This window comes from Eublepharis macularius, chromosome 7 (assembly GCF_028583425.1).
Source record: "Eublepharis macularius isolate TG4126 chromosome 7, MPM_Emac_v1.0, whole genome shotgun sequence".
NCBI classification, from domain to species: domain Eukaryota; kingdom Metazoa; phylum Chordata; class Lepidosauria; order Squamata; family Eublepharidae; genus Eublepharis; species Eublepharis macularius.
Genome location: NC_072796.1, coordinates 65,599,360 through 65,612,274, shown reverse-complemented (window position 1 = coordinate 65,612,274; position 12,915 = coordinate 65,599,360).

Below are 12,915 nucleotides of genomic sequence, written 5' to 3'. Positions count from 1 at the left end.
AAAGAGCCTTTCTTAATGTCCATCCACTCCCAAAATCCTGAACCTGTGATACTGTATGTCCAAATCCATTTTGTGTTGGAAAGTTATACACCAACAGGTCCAAGATTAATACCAAGTTGTCAAGGCCATAGCTAGAACTATATGAGAACAGTTGCCAGATATGACCAAGAAAGTTATTCAAGATACCTTCACACACAAAAACAGGACTAGCCTGGCCCCATAACTAGATAGGCCACAAAGAGAGTCTAGAGGCCTAGAACAGAATAACTTTGGAGAGGGGTATGAAACAATGGAGTAACACAGTTGTATTGCCTGCCTCGTGTAGATTAGAAGAGTCGTCTAACTTGTATTAATATATACAATGTGCTAAGGCTCATTGGAGTATCTGAGAATAATGATAGCCAAGAATTTGAGACTTTGAAACGGGATAGACAGCTATTGTTAAGAGAAGGTTTTGAAAACCTATAAATATGACAAGCTTAACTGATTGAGAGTTGCCTGTGGCCTTTGTATCTTTGGGTAAGATACTTTTTTGGATACATGTAATTGCTGTCCTTTAATGATCTATGTAGTTATAATGGATAGTATGATTGTCTGTTGATTGGGTTGATATTAAGAATGCTGATTCATTATTTTGTAATACTAAAGGCTTAAAATGGATGCAGAGACTCCATAATTGTATTACTTATGTACAATACCTGGTAACAAACCTGTGGTGTACCTCTAGCTAGGAGTTAACTGATTTGATGTAGGAAAGCTAACTAGACTCTCAAGGCTTCTTAAGTGCACGCCTATATCTGAATCAGCTGTGACCAGAGTCATCTAGAACATAATGTAACTATGGTGCTACTGAAAATATGGAAACTGGAGCTAGACTAGCATAATTAATCTTCTTATCCTTAATACCATTCCTAAGAATTATATCAGAAATGTGATTATCTACGAACCATGCAGAGTTACTCCAATCTAAGTGCATTGAAATCAGTGGGAATGGACTGGAGTAACTTTGCATAAGTTTATGCTGTGAGTTCACTATCTCTTCAGTTTGCAACTGAAATTCCAAATGCGCAGTAGATCAGGAACTTAGAACCCAAGAGTGATTTAGATGTCCTGTGATTAGGCATAGCTGCTTCTGAATGGCTGACGCATGGTCTGGGAAGGCCTCACCTGTCACTGGTTAATGGTTTTTAGTGGTATAAAGAGGATGTTTCAGTGTCAGAAGAGTGTGGGATTTTTTTAAGTACAAGAACTAGAAAATAAGGCATACTCTTCGTTTTGAACAGAAACTTAGAAGTGTTCATCATGACTGCATAATTTTTTATTAAAGCACACCAGCTCTACACAAGCTCCTCTAGTCAAAACTGATAGCAATCCATCAAGAAGAGAAGCAAGAATTGTTTCTTCAGTACTGCACTGGGAAGAGACACGTTATATATAATCTAATTACAGAAATCAGAACTCTGCCAGGAGACCAAGAAATATTTTACATTCATGGGTTAATGTGCCATTTCTGAGGAGTCGCCATGATCGCAACAGATTCGGCTCGGCACCCATGCATTTCACATTGTCCGAGAAGTTTCGAATTGGTGTCCTGCATTTTGTTTCACAAGCCCTGGTTTTGCTGCATGCTTTGTGGGCTTTGGAATTCACGTCACCCTTTTTTAAAAAGTTTGCACATGTGTTGTAACTTTGTGACGTTACCACTTGAAACCCCACCCTTCTTTATGCACATCAATACTGCATCTTTGTGCAGCCATTTTCACATCCTAACTTTTCATGTTTGAAAATAGAGCTGAGGGGTGTTGAGAACTGATTGTCCCTGCCCAGCAAATTTTCCGGCAACCATTGGTCTCACGCAATCACGTGAATCCTGAATGGATGGGGTGTGGTGATCTGTTTGGGAAAAGACTCCCCATGTTTGTTTGAACGCCATTTTAACTCTGGAACATTACTGTCTTTTAGAAATACAAAAAAAATTACAGAAAAAGCTGACGGGGTGCTGAGGAGGGTGGGTTTTATTAGATCCACACAGACTAATCAGCTTAAGGAAAAGGAAAGGGTGGTGTAGAGAAGCAAACAGGTCAAATGTGATGATGGAAGCTTAAGAGGAAGCTGTAGCAGCAGGATGCAGGGGTGGAGGGGGATGCAAGGATGGGAGCCAGAAGAGAGGAGAGGCTGAGCGGAGGCCTTGCCGGAGGGAGAGTCTCTCGTGCCCCTTGCTCATTCCTAGCCTTCCACCCTCCTTCGCTCTGGGCCACAGATAATCCCCAGTTCACAAACTCACTGGCACTTGGCGAGGGCAAGAGGCAGCTGAGCGAAGATTAAAGTCAGCTCAGCTCCAGACCACACACCAAGCACCTAGAGTTCTGCACAGCTGAAGCCCTCCCCCTGATCAGTGCTGCCCACTAAGCCAAGCCCGAGTTCTTTGCTCAGATGGAGGCTCCAGGGTGTAGAGGGCAAGCGCACACACTAACATCCTGCGACCACGGCCCTACCCGCCTCCCTCCCGCTCTGCGCTCTGCTTTCCCTGTTCAGCCCAGGCCAAGGGGGTGCTGGGCTCTCTGCTGCCAGCCAGCCGGGCAGGCCAGTACGCTTTGCTGCACTGCCACCAAATGCTGAAACATTAAAAAGGGGGATGGACAAAGCAGTCGGGGAGCTGAGGATAGAGGGTATGGTCAGATCCGCACAGACCAATCAGCTCCAGAGGAAAAGGAGGAGAGAAGCAAAAAGAGGACAGAAATGTTCACACTGGCATTAATTGGGCCAACCGCAAGTAGGCAGCGGGTTCAAATTAATGTTGTGGTATGTCTGCAGGGGGGGAAAATTGGGGATACTGCGGACTAAGAGCAGCAGTGTGTCCCATGACTAGCTTGCAAGTGTGAAACCTCTGGAAACATGGGACGTGAAACAGGTGTGGAAACGCTGTAAAGTACGAGTGTGAAAAGTATCCAAGGTTAACGTTGTTAGACAAGCCATGTGACTTCTTTAAGAAAACCTTTAAGTTCTGGCCATGAACCTGAGTTTTTGTTCTTAATAACAAATTTCATGATGGAAGGCTGTGAACTTGATCAAGAAATTTTCTTTCCTTATTTCCACTTTTGACTTATTTCCACTTTTGACATTAGGAACTCTGACAAGCCCTCAATTTCTGAAGCAGATCAAGTGAAACGCTTAACAGTTGACTCTGGTAATTATTTGTGAATTATTTTGCCTTCTAGTATTTTTCAGACACTAAACCATCACCACAGCATGAGAACTCATTGCCTTAAAAACAGCAGCATGGTGGGAGCCAATGGCAAATAGACACACACACACACACACACACACACACACGAGAACTTCAGAACATGTTCTTGATTTCTGTTAATGAAAGAAAAAGTATTTCTTGTACTAATGAAATAGCTGCCTCTGTAACTGCTGTGGGACTTGAAGAATTCTCACAGGTAAGGTTTCTCCCAACACATTACTATAGTAATGGGAGAAGCCTCTTTGCCACACAGTTATTAAAAAGCAAAGGAACATTCTTCAGAGCCTTGCTTTGAATAAGCACCCCTGAAGGCCTTTAGCACCCACAAGCAACAAACTGATTGTACTTAGCTATCACTCCCTGTGCAGCATAATTAATTTTTCAACTGTAAGCTGAGAAGTAGTCCAAGGCTTCAAATAACACATTTATTGAGGAAGTGAGGGTCCACTGCACATCCCCGCTGGCTATGCCACCATTTGTCATAGCAACAATGGATACAAGAATAAAAACAGCTGCCTAGGAAATAGTTTTCTTTCTAGTGCACACATCCTTTATTTGTGACTCATTTTGAGTTGCATTTTTTTAAAATGATGACTGTGTTTTATCTTCATTTGTTTTGATCATCTCTGGAGTGAGTTTGTGCAGGTTTACTACCTTTATCTCTACCCTATCTCTCTTCCCACTACAATAGCTTACTCTCTGGTGGCTCAAACCTCTTTCAGATATTGCATACTAAAGTTAAATCCAAGCTCACTACTGTCTTACCTTGGCCTTATTTCTACTCACTTCTTAACTTCCTTGGAGTTCTACATATTGGCACTACAACTTTATCTGATGACAATGCCTATACCCACCATAAGGATTTTTTTTAAAGGTGGAAATGTTTCCAGGCAGAACTTCTGGTCCATCTGTGAGTGCTTGTATGCCAGCTCTAAAAATACTGAGATGAATTTTACATGTACTCATTTTTCATCTAAAAAATATTCATGTTTTTATAAATGCACCACCATGTGGTAAAAGAAAAGTAAAGCTACAAATATCAGCTGCTGTTTTATCACTTGAGGACGTTAACCACAGAGTATAATAGAATTGTAGCTTTGGGAATAAGCGTTAGAATAGTTACACATGATTTTTCAATACACAAACATTGTGTCCTGAATCTGTAGGATGCCATACAGAAATTAGCCTGGCCATGAACTGTCACATGAAAGAACTATAGGAACCATACTTGAAGAAACAGTACCTTGAACAAGAACAGGCCAGAAGAAACCATCTGTTATAGTCTGAACTCTGCAGCTGGTTATGCTTGCTTCTGCATGAGCAATACAGGATTTTCTTTTGCTTCACTGTCACAGAACCTAAGCTCATCTTGCTTCCCAGGCCATTTCCCCAGTCTACATCAGTCTGTCACATTGGTGGGAAAGCAATATTTTATACAAAGGAAATGTTTACACTAAAAATTATCCTACTTCCAGTTAATAGCAAGAAGATTGCACAAAGGAAAAATAGATTGAATGGGGTGTGAAACAGCCACACTGTCAGGCTCAGGCACGCCCCACCCCTCACGTGTCTCTTTCTGCCGGGGTGGTGCTCACTCACCACCTGCCTGACTTCTACTTCTTGGCCATTGGGTCTACTCCACCACTGTTGGCCCACTAGCCCCTCTTAGCTGCCAGGATATTGCCTCCTGAAGGTCTCAGAAACAGGGTGCTTGGGCCCTGGGTATTTAGAATCATAGAATCATAGAGTTGGAAGGGGCCATACAGACCATCTAGTCCAACCCCCTGCCCAGTGCAGGATCAGCCTAAAGCATCTCTGACAAGTATTCATCCAGCCTCTTCTTGAAAACTGCCAGTGAGTGGGAGCTCACCACCTCCCTAGGTAGCTGATTCCACTTTTGAACTACTCTGACCATGAAAAAGTTTTTCCTAATATCCAGTCGGTACCTTTGTGCATGTAGTTTTAGCCCATTGCTTCGCGTCCTACCCTCTGCTGCCAACTGGAACAGCTCCCTGCCCTCCTCCAAATGACAGCCTTTCAAATATTTAAAGAGGGCAATCATGTCCCCCCTCAACCTCCTCTTCTCCAAACTAAACATTCCCAAGGCCCTCAGCCTTTCCTTGTAGGGCTTAGTCTCCAGACCCCTGATCATCCTCGTCGCTCTCCTCTGCACCCTCTCGATTTTGTCCACATCCTTTTTGAAGTGAGGCCTCCAGAACTGCACACAATACTCCAGGTGTGGCCTGACCAAGGCAGTATAGAGAGGGGCTATGACCTCCTGCGATTTCGATGCTATGGCCCCTTTGATACAACCCAGGATTGAATTAGCCTTTTTTGCCACCACATCACACTGACTACTCATATTCAGTTTACAGTCCACTCTTACCCCAAGATCCCTTTCACATATACTACTGCCCAGAAGTGTATCCCCCATCCAGTATTTGTGCTTCTCATTTTTGTCGCCCAGATGTAATACTGTGCACTTGTCTTTGTTGAATTGCATCCTATTCACAGCTGCCCACTTCTCCAGAGTATTCAGGTCTTGTTGAATTTTAATTCTATCTTCTTGGGTGTTTGCTACCCCTCCCAATTTGGTATCATCAGCAAATTTAATGAGCAGCCCTTCCACTCCTTCATCCAGATCATTTCCCAGGGGCCCCTCTATAACCCTGAGTAGACCAACCTCCACTCCGCAAGCAAGCTAGCCCAGCCAGCCCCTACACTCTCCTCTCAACCTCCCACCTCCACTTGTGGGTGGACCTCCATTTTATCCCCTCACCATTCCCAGGCACCACCTCCTAGCCCCACCCCCAACAGCTTAGCTGCTGCTCTGGCTGCCTTAGGTAGCCACCGCTGTGCCTGCTTTGCCCCCAGCCTCTTCTGGCCCTTTTCCATCCCCTCTAGCCTGTTTGCTGGGTTGTTGGGCTGTAGTTCCTCCCGTGCCTGCCACTGGGTTGGGGTGCAGCCCTGTGCCACTGGTGCTGCCCATGATCTGCTGCCTGTGGTGGCATGGGCCCCCTGTGCCCTCTTCCTCCAGCTAGGCTGGGCTGCTCTAAGGGCCTGGCTGGGAAGCAGACAGTGGCTAGGACCCAGGAGCTGCCATCTAGCCTGCCTCCTGCTGACGAGAGCTTGTCAGCACCTGGGCCATCTAGCCTGTCTCCTGCTGATGAGGGCTTGTCAACACCTGGGCCCTCTTTGGCGTTCCAATTCTCTTTTGGTGCCTTTGCTGCCTGTCTCCTCCTTGTCGCTGCTTGTTTCCTCCTTGTTGGGTGAGTGTCAAGGGTGGCAAGGCTGGATGATGGGGCTGCCAGTCTGGGTTCTGGGTGTGGCTCTGGGAGGGTTCCCGGGTCCGGCCTGGTCGCCGGACACACACACTGACAATATCATACAGCCTGCATTGAATTCCAACTGCAGAAAGACATAAATCAGCTCCAAGGTCAACAGAATGTATAAGGCTTTCGAGAATCATTTCATGCACTTATGAGCACAGTGGATCTCTGAAAAAAATGCTGTCCAAAGTAAATCCTAGAAGTTTCACGGGGAGCTTTGTGACTAGATCTGAGATAGAATGATCACCACTCAAGAGCCAATCCTGTGCTCAGTTGATACAAGCCAAACACAAGTGTACAAAAGCTTCAGTTGTATCTGCACAGTTTCAGCTCATCAGAACCAGGGAGGGAAGGAGTAGGAGGAACACCTTTGCTGAGGGCACTCTGTTCCCATAGGGCTCTTGGCTGTCACCCTCTGGCTCATTCCTCAAGCCACGCTCAAGCTTTTATGCCCTTTGGCTCTTTAGCCCACATCTCCAGAAAAGCTAGCCAATGAGGCCTTCACTAGCTAGTCATTTGTAGTTGTTGCTTGTTTGTTTTTTTACCTCATTTATATCCTGCCTTTCTTCCCAATGGGGACCCAAAAAGGCTTACATCATTCTCCTCTTCTCCATTTTGTTATTGTTGTTTTCTGGTTACCTGATATAGTGTTTTTTCTGGTTACCTGATATAGTGTTTTTTCTGTTGTTAGTAACTTTGGGTTCCTGCAGGCAGAAAGGGAGGGTCCTAAATAAATAAACCAGTTTGTGCCCTCGGGCTAACTTGACAGTTAATTTCAAATTACCACACTGACATATAATACTAAGGCATTACCAACTATATGGCCTGAACTGGATAGCCCTAGTGAGTGAATCTGATCCCATCAGATCTCAGAAGCAAAGCAGGGTCAACATTGGTTAGTAATTGGATGGGAGACCTGCAATAAAGAACAGGTTGCAGAGGCAGGCAATACCAAACCACCTCGGTTAGTCTCTTGCCATTAAAACCCTGCCAGGGGTTGCCATAAGTCAATTCTGACTTGAGGGCACTCTCTACCACCACACCAACTATATAGTCATACCTTATTCTACCCAAAGAACTAAAACTCTTTAAAGATTAAAAAAACGAATCTGAAAAGCAGCAGCCAAACATAACAAGTTCAGTCTGCAAGATAATGACTTTTTAAAAATTTTGTACTTCTCAACATGACACAGTAATGAGCCATAAGGTCCATTATTGAAAGAGCAATCACAACAAGCATGGATTTCCTACCGTCTTACTTGTTCTTGTACAGTAATTATAATAAAATTCAAAGGGCTTATTCAGTTAATGTTTAGAAGTACTGTGAGGAATCACAGCTGCTTCCAGGAATTATATATCTACCCATGCTCATTTTTGTAGAATTTTTATATAAAAGGATTACATCAGTGCAAAAAACAAGAATAGGAAATTCCACCGTCCTTTCTAATGATAACAGCAAAATTGCTGTATATATAATGTATGGCATTAAACATTTCTTGAAGACAACCAAAAGGGGATTCCAGATTTTCTAGCTTCTTTTGCTCTTAAATCTCTCTTCTCTTGGTTCTGCCCCATTTCTTTCTCACAAGGGGGTGGCTGCCATTGAAAAGCGAGCATACCAGGAGTCTCATGATCATAACAGCAGCCATGATCAGCTGGCCACGGAATTTACCCATTTCAGCTAGTGGTGAGACAGAGCACTGCATTTTTGGACAAAAGTAGGACCCCCCACAATTGCAGACAGAGTAGGGAAAGTAAGCTAGTGGGAAGGGGACGTAGACCAAGAAGGAAGAGGCAATGCCAGAAGAAAGAAATGGTGAAACTAAAGAGAACCCTCACGGGAAGGAACAACAATTACAAATTAATAAACAACTCTATTATAAGTGCCCAAAGGGCCATATGTATCTCTTATATAAATAAACCAATCAGTGAGATGACCAATTACAATTTATACAATGATTCTTCCTTAAACTTGAAAAATACAAAGGTCCAAACAAAATGTGTCCTGTATCTTCTTTAAATAAAGTAGCATTCATGCACAGCTATGTCCACACATGGTAAGGGAATCCACGGCTGCACACCCAAGAGAACCAATTTGTGTGTGGCATAACTTCTCCTGCTAGGAGCGCATAGTTTTGCATACTTTATAAAATGACAGGCATGGCAGTCTTTGTATGTGGGATGCGCATTAAGGCTACTCAGGACTAGGATTGTAAAAAATACATATTTTGAATTAAAAACAACATTGTAGAGGTTCCTCTTATCCAGCATTTCAGAGTTAGCAGCACTCGGAGACTGACTCTCGTGTAGCAATTCTTTGTGTTACACAGGACAATCAACAGAGTGATTTACTGCAGAAGGAAGCCTGTTGGATCCATATGTTGAGAACTTTATAACCATTAGGGCTTAATAGTGATTACTTTGAGTTGTTTCCTTTGATGTGTAATTTGAGTGTCCCTTTAAGACCAAGTCAAGCCATTGGGGGCAGCTCAATATAAACGTTCCTTACTTATTGCAATGGCGTGCTTTAGAAGATACAGCCGCCCTGCTAAAGAAGATACAGCTGCTCAGGTCCAGGAGTGAATAACTGTTACAGCGTTTAAGGGTCTACCACACAGGTTTGTTGTTGATATCTGCTGACAATTGTATATTATGATGAATTTGTATAAATTGGATGTCATGTAAAATTGCTTATGGTATAGTATGTAAGATGTTTGTTTTGCAGTGTTTGGCCACGCCCCTGAGGAAGATTCTGTACGAAATCTGAGCTTTTCAGCCGGCCCCAGATTGGGTGTGCAGCCGTGGATTCCCTTACCATGTGTGGACATAGCTGTGCATGAATGCTACTTTATTTAAAGAAGATACAGGACACATTTTGTTTGGACCTTTGTATTTTTCAAGTTTAAGGAAGAATCATTGTATAAATTGTAATTGGTCATCTCACTGATTGGTTTATTTATATAAGAGATACATATGGCCCTTTGGGCACTTATAATAGAGTTGTTTATTAATTTGTAATTGTTGTTCCTTCCCGTGAGGGTTCTCTTTAGTTTCACCATTTCTTTCTTCTGGCATTGCCTCTTCCTTCTTGGTCTACGTCCCCTTCCCACTAGCTTACTTGCCCTACTCTGTCTGCAATTGTGGGGGGTCCTACTTTTGTCCAAAAATGCAGTGCTCTGTCTCACCACTAGCTGAAATGGGTAAATTCCGTGGCCAGCTGATCATGGCTGCTGTTATGATCATGAGACTCCTGGTATGCTCGCTTTTCAATAGCAGCCACCCCCTTGTGACCCATCCTTCCACCTCCATGGAATCCCAGCAGATCAGGCACTGGGTCACACAACCTACCCTGCTTCTCCACAAGAAGCATATCTTCTACCAAACTCATCATGATGTTCAAGGAAAGGACAGGAGCAATGTAAAATTGCATAATACCATGATTAAACAACCCTGCCATTCTGCATTATGACAGATTTCCATTAAGAAATCTCAGGCAATGTTAGGGGAAGGAAAAAAAGAGAAACGTGCCACAGAGCCATAATACCAAAGCAGCACCTTGAAAGAGAAGTGTAAGTAAGTTATGGAATTTATTGCCACAAATCATGGTAGCAGGCACTACTTTATATGTATCCATGCATAATGCATTTAGGTTATTTGTAAATTATTAATAATAATATATAAGGATGTATTAGACAAAACCATGAAGATAAGGCATATGAATGACTATTAGCCACGATAGCAAAAACCTGAAAAGTTTTCTAATGATTACTAGACTCTTGAGGTGGATATCTGCATCATGTCCCACATGAGCTTCCCAAGTTTGTCTGACTGATCACCGTTAGCAATAACATGGTGAACTAGGTGATGCCTTTATCTGCTTATGTAAGGCACCTGTTGTTGTTTTTTTTGAAAATTTTTATTATTTTTTAATATCTAACATAAAAAACTACAAAAGACTACACAAGTATAAGGGGGAGGGAGAAAAAAAAGGAAGGGGAGGACTGGGAAAAGGGAAAAGCAACATACAAACAACAAACACTACACTACATGTCTTGTATTCCCTTCATGCTGCAATTTTTCTTAAAAGTTAACTTTCTAATATGCTATCAGGTTGGTAGATCTTATACAATACAGACTATATTCAGGATCAGGACTTCTCCCCCCCCCCCCCCCCGCGTCTCGGTCTCAGTTCTCTCTGCGTAGCTGGAGCAGCTGCGCCCGCTCTTTCTTCCCCCCCACTTTCCCCTTCAGACTTCGAACTTTCTTCTTGCTGAAACTCCTGATGGTTGAACAAAAAGTCTGTCAGCTGCGCGTCCGATGTAATCTTGTAAGTTTGATCCTTATATCTGAACCAGACGCCTTCTGGAAACAGCCACTTATATTTTACATCACATTTCCTCAAGAAAGCCGCAAGTCCTTTATACTTGAATCTTCTTTTACGAGCCAAAAATGGAACATCCTTCAATATTTTAACCTTATTGCCCAAATAATCCAAGTCCACATTGTACGAATTATATAAGATGGTGTCCCGAATCTTCTTAGATGAAAAGTCAATAATAATCTCGTGAGGCAGCTGACGCTTCGTTACATACTTTGAAGATGTCCGCCGGACTTCCAAAATATCGCTTTTTAGCTCTTCTTTAGTTGCCTTTGCGAATGGCGCCAAAAGTCCAGACACCAAATCTTTTAAATTTTCACTTTGCTCTTCTTTTACATTTTGGAGACGCAGTACCGTTTGGGCATGGTCCACTTGTAATCCTATTATTTGATTCTCCAAAAGCTTCACTTCCTTACTTGTTGCTTTCATGAGTACTGCGTTCTCGTGTGCAGACTGCTCTGCTCCGGTCGCTGTTTCTTTAATGGCTTTCACTTCGCTCTCCACTGTATCAACCTTTTGCCCCATTTCATTCAGTTTCGCAACAAAGGGCTGCACAGCATCGAAGACTACTTGTTTCACCATCTCTTCCAAAGTTTCCCCCTTCCCCTGTAACGTCGTCATCACCGATTTACTCATTGCTGGGCTCTGCTTTCTCGTCGCCATCTTAGGGGGCGGGGCGCCAACTAAGTTCCGAAACTCGGTGCAGGGGAAGAAATCCGCACCTTTTTAGCTTCAACTCCCACCAATCCTTCGCATACACTTAAATCATAAGGGATTCGCTTACTTACAGGCTTTCACCTTAAATCTGCTTATTGCCGTTCTCCTTGGCCCGGCAGCACACGGAGTGCTGCGCAAGTCTGCCAGCCTCCATTGGAGCAAACGGGCAATTTACCCCCTGCAATGCTTCCAGGGGGTTCTTCCCGCGGCGCCCCGGACCCTGGCTCCCTCACTGGGAGTCCTGGGGGTTAACCCTCGCGGGTCAACCATCCGGTCAGGCTGCTCAGACGGTTCCTCCCGAACCTGCGGAGAGGAGCGTCTGACATGGCTGGGAAAACGAAACCGACTTCAACCTATCAGCCGTAAGGCACCTGTTTTTATGTTGCACTCTGACCAGCAAAGATACACAAGAGCATCTCATTTCCCCTCCCCCAATATCCCCTCTTTCCCTTCTCTGAAAGCTCCTGTAGACTCTCCTCTTTTTCTGCTCCTGCTTTTCACTTTTTCCTGCTTTTTAATCGTAGAGATTTTTCTGCAACCCTTGGGGTTCCCTCTAGGTTGCAGATGTCATATATAAATCAAATGATATGTTAAAAAGAAAGACAGCTCATTCCCTGGAAATCTAGTTGGTCTTTAAGGTGCTGCTAGACCAAGACTGACAATGATATGAGTTACAATGAGAACATTGAGTGTAACTAATATACAGCAATTGTATTTATTAGTTCTAATACATTAGTGTAAATACATAAGGGGGACCATAAGTGAGCGTGTCATTTTTCTCTTTGGAGTAGTTGCCAAATTTTCCCCCTGTTTAAACAGCTATCCACATTACAGTAGACCCTTGCTGTTCGTGGATTTATGACTCACAGTTTCAGTTATTTGCAATGTAATCACACGTTGCAATCTCCGGACTGTTTTTACTCCCACAGCACCATCATTGTAAGCATTACATCATTAATTTTTGTAAGAAATGTTGTTATTTTGATATTGGGATTCAGCAGAACCCTGCCTCCCAGTTATTCGCAGATTACTATATACTAGAAAAGTATATGCTGCTGCAGGTGGGTGGCAGCAATGAAGACAACACAATACAGGTTCTGTCTGCCTTACACCTAATTTGCCAACATCAGGACATCATTTTTAATATAACTCATTACAAATGGTGCCACATTTCTTGCTTTCAGACATAGTTTTTTTTTTAAAGTGTATTTTTCCAAATAAATCTACTATAAGTTTTCAAATCT